Below are 17,833 nucleotides of genomic sequence, written 5' to 3' on the forward strand. Positions count from 1 at the left end.
AGGGGGAGGCAGGGGATATTTATCAGAGTGTTGACTCCCAATCCATAAGTTATTTATTACAAAAATATAGCCCGTTATGCATGATAAATCACTTTACCATCATCTATGATCATTAGGTCAGTTTTTTGTAAATGGGCTAAAGAATGGTTTGTTTGACTCGGGTAAATATCCCATCGCACGTTCACTTGAGAGTTTAATGTTATTCTCCTTAAAAGGTTTTGATCCATAGGTCATTTGTGTCTTTAGCATGTTTCATGCCTGCAAATCCATTTTTTAAAACATCTGCAGAAAAATCTATATCTTATAAAATTCTGAGCTATTAGGGTTGAACTTGTGGAATTTCCCAAACTTGGATAAAAAAACTTTTGGGTTCATTTGTGGTGTGTGAATAAATTTTATTTACTTAGAGTTTTTTATTGCTTTAAATTATTCCATACATAAACTCTAAAATTTTCATTTTGTTGTGATCTATTTGCCTTTTATCTTTTTTTTTTTTTTGTTTACAAGATGTGGGAAAGTTAAAACTCAAGTATTGATGTAAGAAAAAAGTATAAATCTAAAATGGAAATTCACAATAGAGAAATGTAGAGAGAGATAATTCCAAAAAGTGTCTGTAATTTTTAGGCATTGTAAACTCTTTTTATTTTTTATATTTCATGTACTGCAATAGTCGGGAAAAGGGGGAGGTAGAGAATTTTTAATTGAGTGTTGACTCCCAATCCATAAGTCATTCCTTACAAAAATATAACCCATTACGCATGATAAATCACTTTACAATTATCTATGATTGTGAGGTCAGCTTTTTGTAAATGGACAAAATAATGGCTTGTTTGAGTCCGGTAAATATTCCACACGTTCACTTCAGAATTTTGTGTTATTCTTTTTAAAGGGATTGGATCCGTAGGTCATTTGCATCTTTAACATGTTTCAAGCATGCATATCCATTTTTTAAAACATATGTAGAAAAATCTTTTTCTTATAAAATTCCGAGATCTTATGGTTGGACTAGTGGAATTACCCAAACTTGGATAACAAAACTTTTGTGTTCATCTGTGGTGTGTGTATAAATTTACTTTATTTACATTTTTTATTGCTTTAAATTCTTTCCATACATAAAAGCTAAAATTTTCATTTTGTTCTGATCTATTTTCCTTTTAGCTCTTTTTTTTTTATTAGTGAGACGAAGGGAAAGTAAAAACTCCAATTTTGATTAAAGAAAAAAGTAATAATCTAAATTGGAAATTCACAATGCACAAATGTAGAGAGAGATAATTCCAAAAACTGTTTTTAGGTATTGTAAACCCTTTCTAGTTTTTATCTATCAGGTTCTGCAATCGTCGGGAAAAGGGGGAGGCAGGGGACTTTTATCTAAGTGTTATCCATAAGTCATTCCTTATAGAAATATATCCCTTTATGCATGATAAATCAATTTACAATCATCTATGATCGTTAGGTCAGCTTTGTGTAAATTGGCAAAATAATGGCTTGTATGACTCGGTTAAATGTCCCACCACACGTTCACTTGAGAATTGAATGCTATTCTCTTTAAAAGGTTTTGATCCAAAGGTCATTTGCATCTTTAACATGTTTCAAGCATGCATATCCATTTTTTAAAACATATATAAAAAAATATCTTTTTTATAAAATTCTGAGCTATTAGGGTTGAACTGGTGGAATTACCCAAACTTGGATAATAAAACTTTAGTGTTCAATTGTGGAGTGTGAATAAATTTTCTTTACTTACATTTTTTTATTGCTTTAAATTTTTTCCATACATAAACTCTAAAATTTTCATTTTGTTGTGATCTATTTGCGTTTTATCTCTTTTTTTGGTTTTCGAGATGAAGGGAAAGTGAAAACTCAAGTTTTGATTTAAGAAAACAGTATACAACTAAAATGAAAATGCACAATGCACAAATGTAGAGAGAGATAATTATAAAAAGTGTCTTTAATTTGTAGGTATTTTAATCTTTTTTTTGTTTTTATATATCAAGTTATGCAATCGTCGGGAAAAGGGGGAGGCATGGGGATTTTTAACTAAGTGTGTCATCCATAAGACATTCCTTACAAAAATATAGCCCGTTACGCGTGATAAATCACTTTACAATCATCTATTATCATTATGTCAACTTTTTGTAAACGGGCAAAAAAATAGCTTGTTTGACTCGGGTAAGAATCCCACCGCACGTTCACTTGAGAATATAATGTTTTTTTCTTTAAAAGGTTTGGATCACTAGGTCATTTCCATCTTTAACTTGTTTCAAGCATGCATATCCATTTTTTAAAACATGTGTAGAAAAATCTCTATCTTATAAAATTCCGAGCTATTAGGGTTGAACTAGTGGAATTACCCAAACATGGATAACATAGCCTTGGTGTTCATTTGTGGTGTGTGAATAAATTTTCTTTACGTACATTTGCTTATTGCTTTAAATTCGTTCTATACATAAACTCTAAAATTTTAAATTTGTTGTGATCTACTTGCCTTTCATCTCTTTTTTTGTTTGCGAGATAAAGGGAAACTGCAAACTCAAGTTTTGACTTCAGAAAAAAGTATACATCTAAAAAGGAAATTTACAATGCACAAATGTAGAGAGAAATAATTCCAAAATGTGTCTGTAATTTTTAGCGATTCTAAACTCTTTTTAGTATTTATATATCTGTTTCTGCAATCGTCGTGAAAAGGAGGAGGCGAGGGATTTTTAACTGAGTTTTGACTCCCAATCCATAAGTCATTTCTTATAAAAATATAGCCCGTTACACATGATAAATCAGTTTACAATCATCTATGATCGTTAGGTCAGCTTTTTGTAAATGGGCAAAATAATGGCTTGATTGACTCGGGTAAATATCCCACCACATGTTCACTTGAGAGTTTAATGTTATTCACTTTAAAAGGATTGGATCCACAGGTCATTTGCATCTTTAACATGTTTCAATCATTCATATCCATTTTTTAAAACATGTGTAGAAGAATCTCTATCTTATAAAATTCCAAGCTAGTAGGGTTGAACTAGTGGAATTTTCCAAAACTTGGATAACAAAACTTTTTTGTTCATTTGTGGTGTGTGAATAAATTTTCTTTACTTACATTTGTTTATAGCTTTAAATTATTTCCATACATAAACTCTAAAATTTTCATTTTGTTGTGGTCTATTTGCCTTTTATCTCTTTTTTTGTTTGAGAAAACTCAAGTTTTGATTTAAGAAAAATGTATACATCTAAAATGGAAATGAACAATGCACAAATTTAGAGATTGACAATTCAAAAAAGTGTCTATAATTTTAAGGAATTGTAAAATTTTTTTAGTATTTATATATCTAGTTGGGCAAAATAATGCTTGTTTCACTCGGGTAAATATCCCACTGCACGTTCACTTGAGAATTTAATGTTATTCTGTCTAAAAGGCTTCGATCCATAGGTCATTTGCATCTTCAACAGGTTTCAAGCATGCATATCAATTTTTTAAAACATGTGTAGAAAAATCACTTTCTTATAAAATTCCGAGCAATGAGGGTTGAACTAGTTGAATTTCCCAAACTTGGATAACAAAACTTTTGTGTTCATTTGTGGTGAGTGAATAAATTTTCTTTACTTACATTTGTTTATTGCTTTAAATTATTTTCATACATTAACTCTAAAATTTTCATTTTTTTGTGATCTATTCGCCTTTTATCTCTTTTTTTTTGTTTACAAGATGAAGGGAAAGTGAAACCTCAAGTTTTGATTAAATAAAAAATTATCCATCTAAAATGGAAATGCACAATGCACAAATTTAAGGAGAGATAATTCCAAAAAGTGTATGTAATTTTTAAGGATTGTAAACTCTTCTTAGTTTTTATATATCAGGTTATACACTTGTCGGGAAAAGGCGAAGGCACAGGATTTTTAACTGAGTGTTCACTCCCAATCCATAAGTCATTCCTTACAAAAAATGTAGCCTGTTACGCATGATAAATCACTTTACATTCATCTATGATCGTTAAGTCAGCTTTTTATAAATGGCCAAATTAATGGCTTGTTTGACTCGAGTAAATGTCCCACCGCACGTTCACTTGAGAATTTAATGTTATTCTCATTAAAAGGTTTCGATCCGTAGGTTATTTGCTTCTTTAACAGGTTTCAAGCATGCATATCTATTTTTTAAAACATGTGTAGAAATATCACTTTCTTATAAAATTCAGAGCTATTAGGGTTGAACTAGTGGAATTTCCCAAACTTGGATAACAAAACTTTTGTGTTCATTTTTGGTGTGTGAAATTTTTTTTTACTTACATTTGTTTATTGCTTTAAATTCTTTCTATACATCAACTCTAAAAGTTTCATTTTGTTCTGATCTATTTGCCTTTTATCTCTTTTTCATGTTTACGATATGAAGGGAAAGTGAAAACTCAAGTTTTGATTTAAAAAAAAAAGTATATATCTTAAATGGAAATGCACAATGCACAAATTTAGAGAGAGATAATTCCAAAAAGTTTCTGTAATTTGTAGGGATTATTTACTCTTTTTAGTTTTTATACATCAGGTTCTGCAATCGTCGGGAAAAGAGGGAGGTGGAGGATTTTTAACTGAGTGTTTACTCCCAATCCATTAGTCATTCCTTAAAAAAATATAGCCCATTACACATGGTAAATCACTTTGCAATTATCTATGATCGTTAGGTCAACTTTTTTTAAATGGGCAAAATAATGCTTGTTTGACTCGGGTAAATATCCCATCGCACGTTCACTTGAGAATTTAATGTTATTCTATCTAAAAAGGTTTGGATCCATAGGTCATTTTCATCTTTAACATGTTTCAAGCATGCATATACATTTTTTAAAACATGTGCAGAAAAATCCATTTCTTATTAAATTCTGAGCTTTTTGGGATGAATTAGTAGAATTTCCCAAACTTCGATAACAAAACTTTTATGTTGATTTGTGGTGTGTGAATAAATTTCTTTACTTACATTTATTTATTGCTTTAAATTATTTCCATACATATACTCAAAAAATTTCATTTTTTTGTGATCTATTTGCCTGTTATCTCTTTTTTTTGTTTGCGAGATGTAGGGAAAGTGAAAACTCAATGTTTGATTTAAGAAAAACGTATACATTTAAAATGGAAATGCACATTGCAAAAATGTACAGAGAGATAATTGCAATAAGTGTCTATAATTTTTAGGGATTGTAAGCTCTTTTTTGGTTTTATATATCACGTTCTTCAATTGTCGGGAAAAGGGGGAGGTGGGGGATTTTAACTGAGTGTTGACTCCCAATCCATATGTCATTCGTTAAAAAAACATAGCCCGTTACGCATGATAAATCACTTTATAATCTTCTAGGATCGTTAGGTCAGCTTTTTTGTAAATGGGCGAAATAATGGCTTGTTAGACTCGGGTAAATATCCCACCGCACGTTCAGTTGAGAATTTAATGTTATTCTCTTGAAAGGTTTGGATCCATAGGTCATTTGTATCTTTAACTTGTTTCAAGCATGCATGTCCATTTTTTAAAACATGTATAGAAAAATCTCTTTCTAATAAAATTCCGAGCAATTAGGGCTGAACTTGTGGAATTTGCCAAACTTGGATAACAAAACATTTGTGTTCATTTGTGGTGAGTGAATAAATTTTCTTTACTTAAATTTGTTTATTGCTTTAAAATATCTCCATAAATCAACTCTAAAATTTTAATTTTGTTCTGATCTACTTGTCTTTTATCTATTTTTTTTGTTTACGTGATGAAGGGAATGTGAAAACTCAAGTTTTCATTTAAGAAAAAAACATACATCTAAAATGGAAATCCACAATGCACAAATGTAGAAAGAGATAATTCCAAAAAGTGTCGGTATTTTTTAGGGATTGTAAATTATTTTTAGTTTTTATGTATCAGGTTCTGCAACCATCGGGAAAAGGGTGAGGAGGGGAATTTTTAACTGCGTGTGGACTCCCAATCCATAGTCATTCCTTACAAAAATATAGACCGTTACGCATGATAAATAACTTTACAATCTTCTATGACCGTTAGGTTGCTTTTTGTAAATGGGACAAATAATGGCCTGTTTGACTCGAGTAAATATCCCACCGCACGTTCACTTGAAAATTTAATGTTATTCTCTTTATAAGGTTTGGATCCATAGGTCATTTGCATATTTAACATGTTTCAAGCATGTATATCAATTTTTTAAAACATGTGTAGAAAAATCACTTTGTTATAAAATTTCCCAAACTTGGATAACAAAACTTTTGTGTTCATTTGTGGTGTTTCAATAAAATTTATTTACTTACATTTGTTTATTCCTTTAAATTCTTTCCATTCATAAACTCTAAAATTTTCATTTTGTTGTGTCTATTTGCCTTTTATCTCTTTTTTTTTGTTTACGAGATGAAGGGAAGGTGAAAACACAAGTTTTGATTTAAGAAAAAAGTATACATCTAAAATGGAAATGCACAATGCACAAGTGTAGAGATAGATAATTCCAAAAAGTTTTTGTAATTTTTAGGGATTGTAAACTCTTTTTGGTTTTTATATATATAAGGTTCGACAATCGTCGGGAAAAGGGGGAGGTGGGAGAATTTTAACTGAGTATTGACTCCCAATACAATAGTCATTCCTTAAAAAAATATAGCCAGTTACAAATGATAAATCACTTTACAATCATTTGAGATCGTTAGGCCAACTTTTTGTAAATAGGGAAAATAATAGCTTGTTTGACTCGGGTAAATATCCCACCGCACGTTCATTTAAAAATTTAATGTTATTCTCTTTAAAAGGTTTAGATCCATAGGTCATATGTATCTTTAACATGTTTCAAGCATGCATATCAATTTTTTAAAACATGTTTAGAAAAATCTCTTTCTTACAAAATTCGGAGATATTTGGGTTGAACTAGTGGAATTTCCCAAACTTTCATAACAAAACTTTTGTGTTCATTTGTGGTGTGTGAATAAATTTTATTTACTTAAATTTGTTTATTGTTTTAAATTCTTCCATACATAAACTCTAAAATTTTCATTTTGTTGAGATATATTTGCCTTTTATCTCTTTTTTTTTGTTTGCGAGATTAAGGGAAAGTGAAAACTCAAGTTTAATTTAAGAACAAAGTATACATCTAAAATGGAAATTCACAATTCACACATGTAGAGAGAGATAATTCCAAAAAGTGTCTTTAATTTTTAGGGATTGTAAACTTTTTTTAGTATTTATATATCAGGTTCTGTAATCGTTGGGAAAAGGGGGATATGGGGGATTTTTAACATAGTTTTGAATCCCAATCCATAAGTCAATCCTCACAAAAATGTAGCCGTTACACATGATAAATCACTCTACAATCATCTATGATCGTTAGGTCAGCTTTTTGTAAGTGGGCTAAGTAATGTCTTGTTTGACTCAGGTAAATATCCCAATGCACTTTCATTTGAGATTTTAATGTTATTCTCTTTAAATTGTTTGGATCCATAGGTAATTTGCATCTTTACATGTTTCAAGCATGTACATCCATTTTTTTAAACATGTGTCGAAAAATCTCTTTCCTATAAAATTTAGAGCTTTTAGGGTTGAACTAGTGGAATTTCCCAAACTTGGATAACAAAACTTTTGTGTTCATTTGTGGTGTGTGAATATATTTTCTTTACTTACATTTGTTTATTGGTTTAAATTCTTTTCGTACATAAACTCTAAAATTTTCTTTCTGTTGTGATCTATTTACTTTTTATCTCTTTTTTTTTTTTACGAGATGAAGGGAAAGTGAAAACTCACGTTTTGATTTAAGAAAACGTATACATCTAAAATAGAAATGCACAATGCAAAAATGTAGAGCGAGATAATTCCAAAAAGTGTCAGTTATTTTTAGGGATTGTAAACTCTTTTTAGTTTTTCTATATCAGGTTCTACAATCGTAGGGAAATGGGAGAGGCAGGGGATTTTTAACTGAGTGTTGACTCCCAATCCATAAGTCATTCCTTACAAAAATATAGACCGTTACACATGATAATTCACTTAAAATCATCTATCATTGTTAGGTCAGCATTTTGTAAATGGGAAAAATAATGGCATGTTTGACTCAGGTAAATACCCACCGCACGTTCACTTGAAATTGTAATGTTATTCTCTTTAAAAGGTTTGGATACATAGATCATTTGCATCTTTAACATGTTTCAAGCATTCATATGCATTTTTTAAAACATGTGTAAAAAAATATCTTTCTTATAATGAGCTATTAGGGTTGAACTAGTGGAATTTCCCAAACTTGGATAACATAACTTTTGTGTTCAATTGTGGTGTGTGAATAAATTTTCTTTACTTAAATTTTTTTATTTCTTTAAATTATCTCCTTACATAAACTCTAAAATTTTAATTTTGTTGTGATCTATTTGCCTTTTATCTCTTTTTTTTGTTTGCGAGATGAAGGGAAAGTGCAAACTCATATTTTGATTTTACAAAAAAGTATACATCTAAAATGGAAATTCACAATGCACAAATGTAGAGAGAGATAATTCCTAAAAGTATCTGTAATTTTGAGGGATTGTAAACTTTTTTTAGTTTTTATAAATCAGGTTTTGCAATCGTCGGCAAAAGAGGGGGGCGGGGGATTTTTAACTGAGTTTTAAGTCCCAATCCATAAGTCATTCCTTACAAAAATGTAGCCCGTTACACATGATAAATCACTTTACATTCTTCAATGATCGTTAGGTCATCTTTTTGTAAATGATCTAAATAATGGCTTGTTTGACTCGGGTAAATATCCCACCGCACGTTCACTTGAGAATTTAATGTTATTCTTTTTTAAAGGTTCGGATCTATAGGTAATTTGCATCTTTAACATGTTTCAAGCATGTACATCCATTTTTAAAAAAAAGTGAAGAAAAATCTCTTTCTTAGAAAATTCAGAGCTATTTGGGTTGAACTAGTAGAATTTCCTAAACTTGGATAACAAAACTTTTGAGTTCATTTGTGGTGTGTCAATAAATTTTCTTTACTTACATTTGTTTATTGCTTTAAATTCTTTCCATACATAAACTCTGAAATTGTCATTTTGTTGTGATCTATTTGCCTTTTATCTCTTTTTTTTGTTTACGAGATGAAGGGAAAGTGAAAACTCAAGTTTTGATTTGAGAAAAAAATATACATCTAAAATAGAATGCACAATGCACAAATGTAGAGATTGATAATTCCAAAAAGTGTCTATAATTTTTAGGGATTTTGAACTCTTTTTAGTTATTATATATCAGGTTCTACAATCGTCGGGAAAAGGGGGAAGCGGGGGATTTTTAACTGAGTGTTGACTCTGACTCCATAAGTCATTCCTTACAAAAATATAGCCTGTTACAATCATCTATGATCGTTAGGTTAACTTTATGTAAATGGGTAAAATAATTGCTTGTTTGACTCGGGTAAATATCCCACCGCACATTCACTTGAGAATTTAATGTTATTTTCTTTAAAAGGATTGAATCCATAAGTCATTTGCATCTTTGACGTGTTTCAAGCTTGCATATCCTTTTTTTAAAAAAGTGTACCGCGCTATTAGGGTTGAACTAGTGGAATTTCCAAAACTTGGATAACACAACTTTTGTGTTAATTTGTGGTGTGTGAATAAATTTTATTTTCTTACATTTTTTATTGCTTTAAATTCTTTCCATACATCAACTCTAAAATTCTCATTTTGTTGTGATCTATTTGCCTTTTATCTCATTTTTTTATGACATGAAGGGAAAGTGAAAACTCAAGTTTATATTTAAGAAAAAAGCATACATCCAAAATGGAAATGCTCAATGCACAAATTTAGAGAGAGATAATTCCAAAAAGTGTCTGTAATTTTTAGAGATTATAAACTCTTTTTAGTTTTAATTTATCAGGTTCTGCAATCGTCGTGGAAAGGGGGAGGCGGGGAATTTTTGACTGAGTGTTGACTTCCAATCCATAAGTCATTCCTGACAAAAAAAAATAGCTCGTTGTGCATGATAAATCACTTTACAATAATCTATGATTGTTAGGTCAGCTTTTTGTAAATGGGAGAAATAATGGTTCTTTTGACTCGGGTAAGTATCCCACTGCACGTTCACTTGAGAATTTAATGTTATTCTCTTTAAAAGGTTTGGATCCATACGTAATTTGAATCTTTAACATTCTTCATGCCTGCATATCCATTTTTTATAACTTGTGTAGAAAAATATCTTCCTTATAAAATTCTGAGCTATAAGGGTTGTACTGGTAGAATTTCCCAAACTTGGATAACAAAACTTTTGTGTTCATTTGTGGTGTGTGAATTAATTTTCTTTAGTTATATTTGTTTATTTCTTTACATTTTTTCCATTAGTAAACTACAAAATTTTCATTTTGTTGTGATCTATTTGCCTTTTATCTTTTTTTTTTCTTTACGAGATGAAGGGAAAGTGAAAACTCAACTTTTGATTTAAGAAAAAAGTATACATTTAAAATGGAAATGCACATTGCAAAAATGTAGAGAGTGATAATTCCAAAAAGTGTCTGTAATTTTTAAAGATTGTAAACTCTTTTCTGGTTTTATATATCAGGTTCTTCAATCGTCGGGCTAAGGGGGAGGCGAGGGATTTTTTACTGAATGTTGACTCCCAATCCATAAGAAATTAAAATTTCTAAAAAAAATATAGCCCATTATGCATGGTAAATCACTTTACAATCTTCTATGATCGTTAGGTCAGCTTTTTGTAAATGGGCGAAATAATCGCTTGTTTGACTCGTGTAAATATCCCATCGCATGTTCACTTGAGAATTTAATGTTATTCTATTTGAAAGGTTTGGATCCATAGGTCATTTGAATCTTTAACATGTTTCAAACATGCATATCCATTTTTTAAAACATGTGTAGAAAAATCTCTTTCTAATAAAACTCCAAGCTATTAGGGTTGAACTAGTGGAATTTCCCAAACTTGGATAACAAAACTTTTGTGTTCATTTGTGGTGTGAGAATAAATTTTATTTACTTAAATTTATTTATAGCTTTAAATTCTTTCCATACATCAACTCTAAAATTTTCATTTTGTTGTGATCTATTTACCTTTTACCTCTTTTTTTTGTTTACGAGATGAAGGGAAAGACAAAACTCAAGTTTATATATAAGAAAAAAGCATACATCTAAAATGGAAATTCACAATGCAAAAATGCAGAGAGAGATTATTCCAAAAAGTTTATGTAATTTTTGAGATGGTAAACTCTTTTTATTTTTTATTTATCAGGTTCTGCAATCGTCGGCAAAAGGGGGAGGTGGGGGATTTTTAACTTAGTGTTGACTCGCAATCCATAAGTCATTCCTTTCAAAAATATAGCCGGTTAAGTTAGATAAATCACTCTACAATCATCTATGATCGTTAGGTCAGCCTTTTGTTAATGGGCAAAATCATGGCTTGCTTGACTTGGCTAAATATCCCACTGCACGTTCACTTGAGAATTTAATTTTATTCTCTTTAAAAGGTTTTAATCCATAGGTCATTTGCATCATTAACATGTTTCAAGCATGCATATCCATTTTTTAAAACTTGTGTAAAAAAATCTCTTCCTTGTAAAATTCTGAGCTATTAGGGTTGCACTAGTAGAATTTCCCAAACTTGGATAACAAAACTTTTGTGTTCATTTGTGGTGTGTGAATAAATTTTATTTTCTTACATTTTTTTATTGCTTTAACTTCTTTCCATACATAAACTAAACAATTTTCATTTTGTTGTGACCTTTTTGCCTTTTATCTCTTTTTTTTTGTTCACGAGATGAAGGGAAAGTGAAAACTCAAGTTTTTATTTAAGAAAAAAGTATACATTTAAAATGTAAATGCACAATGCAATAATGTTGAGAGAGATAATTCAAAAAAGTGTCTATAATTTTTTGGGATTGTAAACACTTTTTAGATTTTATATATCTGGTTCTTCAATCATCGAGAAAAGGGGGAGGTGGGGGATTTTTAACTGAGTGTTGACTCCTAATCCATAAGTCATTCCTTAAAAAAAAAAAAACCATTACGCGTGATAAATCACATACAATCTTCTATGATCGTTAGGTCAACCTTTTGTAAATGGGCAAAATAACGGCGCCTTTGACTCGGGTAAATATCCCACCGCACATTCACTTGAGAATTTAATGTTATTCTAATTGAAAGGTTTGGATCCATTAGTCATGTGCAACTTTAACAAGTTTCAAGCATGCATATCCATTTTTTAAAACAAGAGTAGAAAAATCTCTTTCTTATAAAATTCAGAGTTATTAGGGTTGAACTAGTGGAATTTCCCAAACATGGATAACAAAACTTTTGTGTTCAATTATGGTGTGTGAATAAATTTTTTTTAATTTTTTTCATTTTGTTAAGATCTATTTGTCTTTTATCTCTTTTTTTTGTTTACGAGATGAAAGGAAAGTGAAAACTCAAGTATGGATTTAGGAAAAAAGTATACATCTAAAATGGAAATGCACAATGCACAATGCACAAATGTACGGAGAGATAATTCCTAAATATGCCAGTAATTTTTAAGGATTGTGAAATCTTTTTATTTTTATATATCAGGTTCTGCAATCGTCGGGAAAAGGGGGAGGCGGGGGATTTTTAACTGAGTGTTGACTCCCAATCCATAAGTCATTCCTTACAAGAATATAGCCCGTTACACATGATAAATCACTTTACAATTATTTATAATCGTTAGGTCAGCTTTTTGTAAATGGGCAAAATAATTGCTTATTTGACTCGGGTATCCCATCGCACGTTCACATGAGAATTTAATGTTATTATCTTTAAACAGTTTGGATCCATTGGTCATTTGCATCTTTAACATATTTCAAGCATGCATATCCATTTTTTAAAACATGTGTAGAAAAATCTATTTCTTATAAAATTCCGAGCTATTTGGGTTGAACTAGTGGAATTTCCCAAACTTGGATAACAAAACTTTTGTGTTCAATTATGGTGTGTGAATAAATTTTCCTTACTTTTTTCATTTTGTTAAGATCTATTTGTCTTTTATCTCTTTTTTTTGTTTGCGAGAAGAAGGGAAAGTGAAAACTCAAGTTTTGATTTAAGAAAAAGTGTACAGCTAAAATGGAAATGCACAATGCACAAATGTAGAGAGAAATAATTCCAAAAAGTGTCTATAATTTTTAGGGATTCTAAACTCTTTTTAGTTTTTATATATCAGGTTCTGCAATCGTCGGGAAATGGGGGAGGCGGGGGATTTTTAACTAAGTGTTGACTCCCAATCCATAAGTCATTCCTTTCAAAAATATGGCCCGTTACGCATGATAAATCACTTTAAAATCATCTATGATTGTTAGGTCAGCATTTTGTAAATGGGGAAAATAATGGCATGTTTGACTCGGGTTAATACCCCACTGTACGTTCACTTGAAATTGTAAGGTTTTTCTCTTTAAAAGGTTTGGATCCATAGGTCATTAGCATCTTTAACATGATTCAAGCATGCAGATCCATTTTTTAAAACATGTGTAGAAAAATCTCTTTCTTATAAATTTCCGAGCTATTAAGGTTGAACTAGTGGAATTTTCCAAACTTGGACAACATAACTTTTGTGTTCATTTGTGGTGTGTGAATAAATTTTCTTTACTTACATTTTTTTATTGATTTAAATTATCTCCTTACATAAACTCTAAAATTTTAATTTTTTATTGATCTATTTGCCGTTTATTTCTTTTTTTTGTTTGTGAGATGAAGGGAAAGTGCAAACTCAAGTTTGATTTAAGAAAAAAGTAAAGATCTAAAATGGAATTTCACAATGAAAAAATGTAGAGAGATAATTCCAAAAAGTGTCTCTCATATTTAGGGATTGTAAACGTTTTTTAGTTTTTACATATCAGGTTCTGCAATCGTCAAGAAAAGGGGGAGGCGGGGGATTTTTAACTGAGTTTTGAATCCCAATCCCTAAGTAATTCCTTAAAAAAATGTAGCCCACTACACATGATAAATCCCTTTACAATCATCTATGATCGTTAGGTGAGCTTTTTGTAAATGGGCTAAATAATGGCTTGTTTGACTCGGGTAAATATCCCACCGTACGTTTAGTTGAAAATTAAATTTTATTCTCTTTAAAAGGTTTGGATCCAAAGGTAGTCTGCATCTTTAACATATTTCAAGCATGTACATCCATTTTCTTAAAACGTCTGTAGAAAAATTTCTTTCTTATAAAATTCAGAGCTATTAGGGTTGAACTAGTGGAATTTCCTAAACTTGGAAAAAAAACTTTTGTGTTCGTTTGTGGTGTGTGAATAACTTTTCTTTACTTATGTTTGTTTATTTCTTTAAATTCTTTCCATACATAAACTCTAAAATTTTCATTTTGTTGTGATCTATTTGCCTTTTCTCTCTTTCTTTTGTTTACGAGATGAAGGGAAAGTGAAAACTCAAGTTTTGATTTGAGAAAGAAGTTTACATCTAAAATGGAAATGCACAATGCACAAATATAGAGAGAGAGATAATTCCAAAATTATTTTGTAATTTTTAGAGATTTTGAACTCTTTTTAATTTTTATATACCAGGTTCTGCAATCGTCGGGAAAAGCGGGAACCGGGGGATTTTTAACAGAGTGTTGACTCCCAAACCATAAGTCATTCCTTACCAAAATATAGCATGTTACACATGATAAATCACTTTAAAATCATCTATGATCGTTAGGTCAGCGTTTTTTAAATGGACAAAATAATGGCTTGTTTGACTCAGCTAAGTATCCCACCGCACGGTCACTTGAGAATTTAATGTTATTTTCTTTAAAAGGTTTGGATCCTTTGGTCATTTTCATCTTTACCATATTTCAAGCATGCATATCCATTTTTTAAAACATGTGTAGAAAAATCTCTTTCTTTTAATATTCTAAGTTTTTAGGGTTGAACTAGTGGAATTTCCCAAACTAGGATACCAAAACTTTTGGGTTCATTTGTTTATTGCTTTAAATTCTTTCCGTACATAAACTCTAAAATTTTCATTTTTTTGTGATCTATTCGCCTTTTATCTCTTATTTTTGTTTACGAGATGAAGGGCAAGTGAAAGTCAAAGTTTTGATTTAAGAAAAAATTATACATCTAAAATGGAAATGCACAATGCACAAATGTGGAGAGAGATAATTCCAAAAAGTGTCTATAATTTTTAGGGCTTGTAACTTTTTATTTTTTATATATCAGGTTCTGCTATCGTCCGGAAAAGGGGAAGGCGGGGGATTTTCAACTGAGTGTTGACTCCCAATCCATAAGTCATTCTTTAGAAAAATATGGCCCGTTATGCATGATAGATCACTTTACAATCATCTATAATCGTTAGGGCAGCTTTTAGTAAATGGGAAAAATAATGGCTTTTTTGACTCAGGTAAATATCCCATCAAACGTTCACTTGAGAATTTAATGTTATTCTCTTTAAAAGCTTTGGATCAATAGGTCATTTGCATCTTTAACATGTTTCAAGCATGCATATCCATTTTTTAAAACTTGTGTACAAAAATCTCTTTCTTATAAAATTCGGAGCGAATTAGGGTTGAACAAGTGGAATTTCCCAAACTTGGATAACAAAACTTTTGTATTCATTTGTGGTGTGTGAATAAATTTTCTTTTCTTACATTTGTTTATTGCTTTAAATTATTTCCATACATAAACTATTTGCCTTTTATCCCTTATTTTGTTTACGAGATGAAGGGAAAGTGAAAACTCATGTTTTGATTTAAGAAAAAAGTATACATCTAAAATGGAAATGCACAATGTACAAATGTAGAGAGAGATAATTCCAAAAAATGTCTATAATTTTTATGGATTTTAAACTCTTTTTAATTTTTATTTATCAGGTTCAAATTTAGTCGGGAAAAGGGGCAGGCGGGGGATTTTTAATTGAGTGTTGACTCCCAATCCAATAGTCATTCTTTAAAAAAATATATTTTGTTACACATGATAAATTACTTTGCAATCATCTATGATCGTTAGATCATCTTTTTGTTCATGGGCATAATAATGGTTTCTTTGACTAGGGTAAATATCCCACCGCACGTTCACATGAGAATTTAATGTTATTCTCTTTAAAAGGTTTGGATCCATAGGTCATTTGCATCTTTAAAAAGTTTCAAGCATGCATATCCATTTTTTAAAACATGTGTACAAAAATCTCTTTCGTATAAAACTCCTATTTATTAGGGTTGAACTAGTGAAATTTCCCAAACTTGGATAACAAAACTTTTGTGTTCATTTGGGGTGTGTGAATAAATTTTCTTTACTTATATTTTTTTATTGCTTTAAATTCTTTCCATACATCAACTTTAAAATTTTCATTTTGTTGTGATCCATTCACCTTTTATCTCTTATTTTTGTTTAAAAAATGAAGGGATAGTGAAACTCAAGTTTATATTTAAGAAAAAATTATACATCTAAAATGGAAATGCACAATGCTCAAATGTGGAGAGAGATAATTCCAAAAAGTGTCTGTAATTTTTAGGGCTTGTAAATCTTTTTATTTTTTATATGCCAGGTTCTACAATCGTCCTGAAAAGGGGAAGGCGGGGGATTTTTAACTGATTGTTAATTCCCAATCCATAAGTTATTCTTTATAAAAAGATGGCCTGTTGCGCATGACAAATCACTTTACAATCATCTATGATCATTAGGGCAGATTTTAGTAAATGGGCAAAATAATGGTTTGTTTGACTCGCGTAAATATCCCATCAAACGTTCACTTGAGAATTTAATGTTATTCTCTTTAAAAGGTTTGGATTCATAGGTCATTTGCATCTTTAACATGTTTCAAGCATGCATATCCATTTTTTTAAAAATGTGTATAAAAATCTCTTGCTTATAAATTACCGAGCTTTTAGGGTTGAATTAGTGGAATTTTCCAAACTTGGATAAGAAAAATTTTGTGTTCATTTGTGGTGTTTGAATAAATTTTCTTTACTTACATTTTTTATTTCTTTAAGTTCTTTCCATATATAAACTCTAAAATCTTCATTTTCTTGTGATCTATTTTCCTTTTATCTCTTTTTTTTTACGAGACGAACGGAAAGTGAAAACTCAAGTTTTGATTTGAAAAAAAATTACACATCTAAAATTTAAATGCACAATGCACAATTGTAGATTGAGATAATTCCAAAAAGTGTTTGTAATTTGTAAGGATTGTAAACTCTTTTTAGTTTTTATATATCAGGTTCTGCAATCGTAAGGAAAAGGGGTAGGCGAAGGATTTGTAACTGAGGGTTGACTCCCAGTCCGTTAGTCATTCCTTACAAAAATATAGCCCGTTACACTTGATAAATCACTTTAAAATCATCTATGATCGTTAATTCAGATTTTTGTAAATGGGCAAAATAATGGCTTGTTTGAGACTGGTAAATATCCCACCGCACGTTCATTTGAGAATTTAATGTTATTCTCTTTAAAAGGTTTGGATCCATAGGTCATTTCAATCTTTAAAAAGGTTCAAGCATGCATATCCATTTTTTAAAACATGTGTTGAAAAATCTCTTTCGTATAAAACTTCGAGCAATTAGGGTTGAACTAGTGGAATTTCCCAAACTTGGATAACAAAACTTTTGTGTTCATTTGGGGTGTGTGAATAAATTTTATTTACTTACATTTGTTTATTGCTTTACATTCATTCCATACATCAACTCTAAAATTTTTATTTTGTTGTGATCTATTCGCCTTTTATCTCTTATTTTTGTTTACGAGATGAAGGGACAGTGAAAGTCAAGTTTTGATTGAAGAAAAAATTATACATCTAAAATGGAAATGCACAATGCACAAATGTGGAGAGAGATAATTCCAAAAAGTGTCTTTAATTTTAAGGGCTTGTAACTCTTTTTATTTTTTATATATCAGGTTCTGCAATCGTCCTGTAAAGGGGAAGGCGGAGGA

Source organism: Aristolochia californica, unplaced genomic scaffold, assembly GCF_029961685.1.
Source record: "Aristolochia californica isolate CCGP_79_NKW_82.1479 unplaced genomic scaffold, dmAriCali1.0.hap1 SCAF_1, whole genome shotgun sequence".
Classification (NCBI taxonomy): Eukaryota; Viridiplantae; Streptophyta; class Magnoliopsida; order Piperales; family Aristolochiaceae; genus Aristolochia; species Aristolochia californica.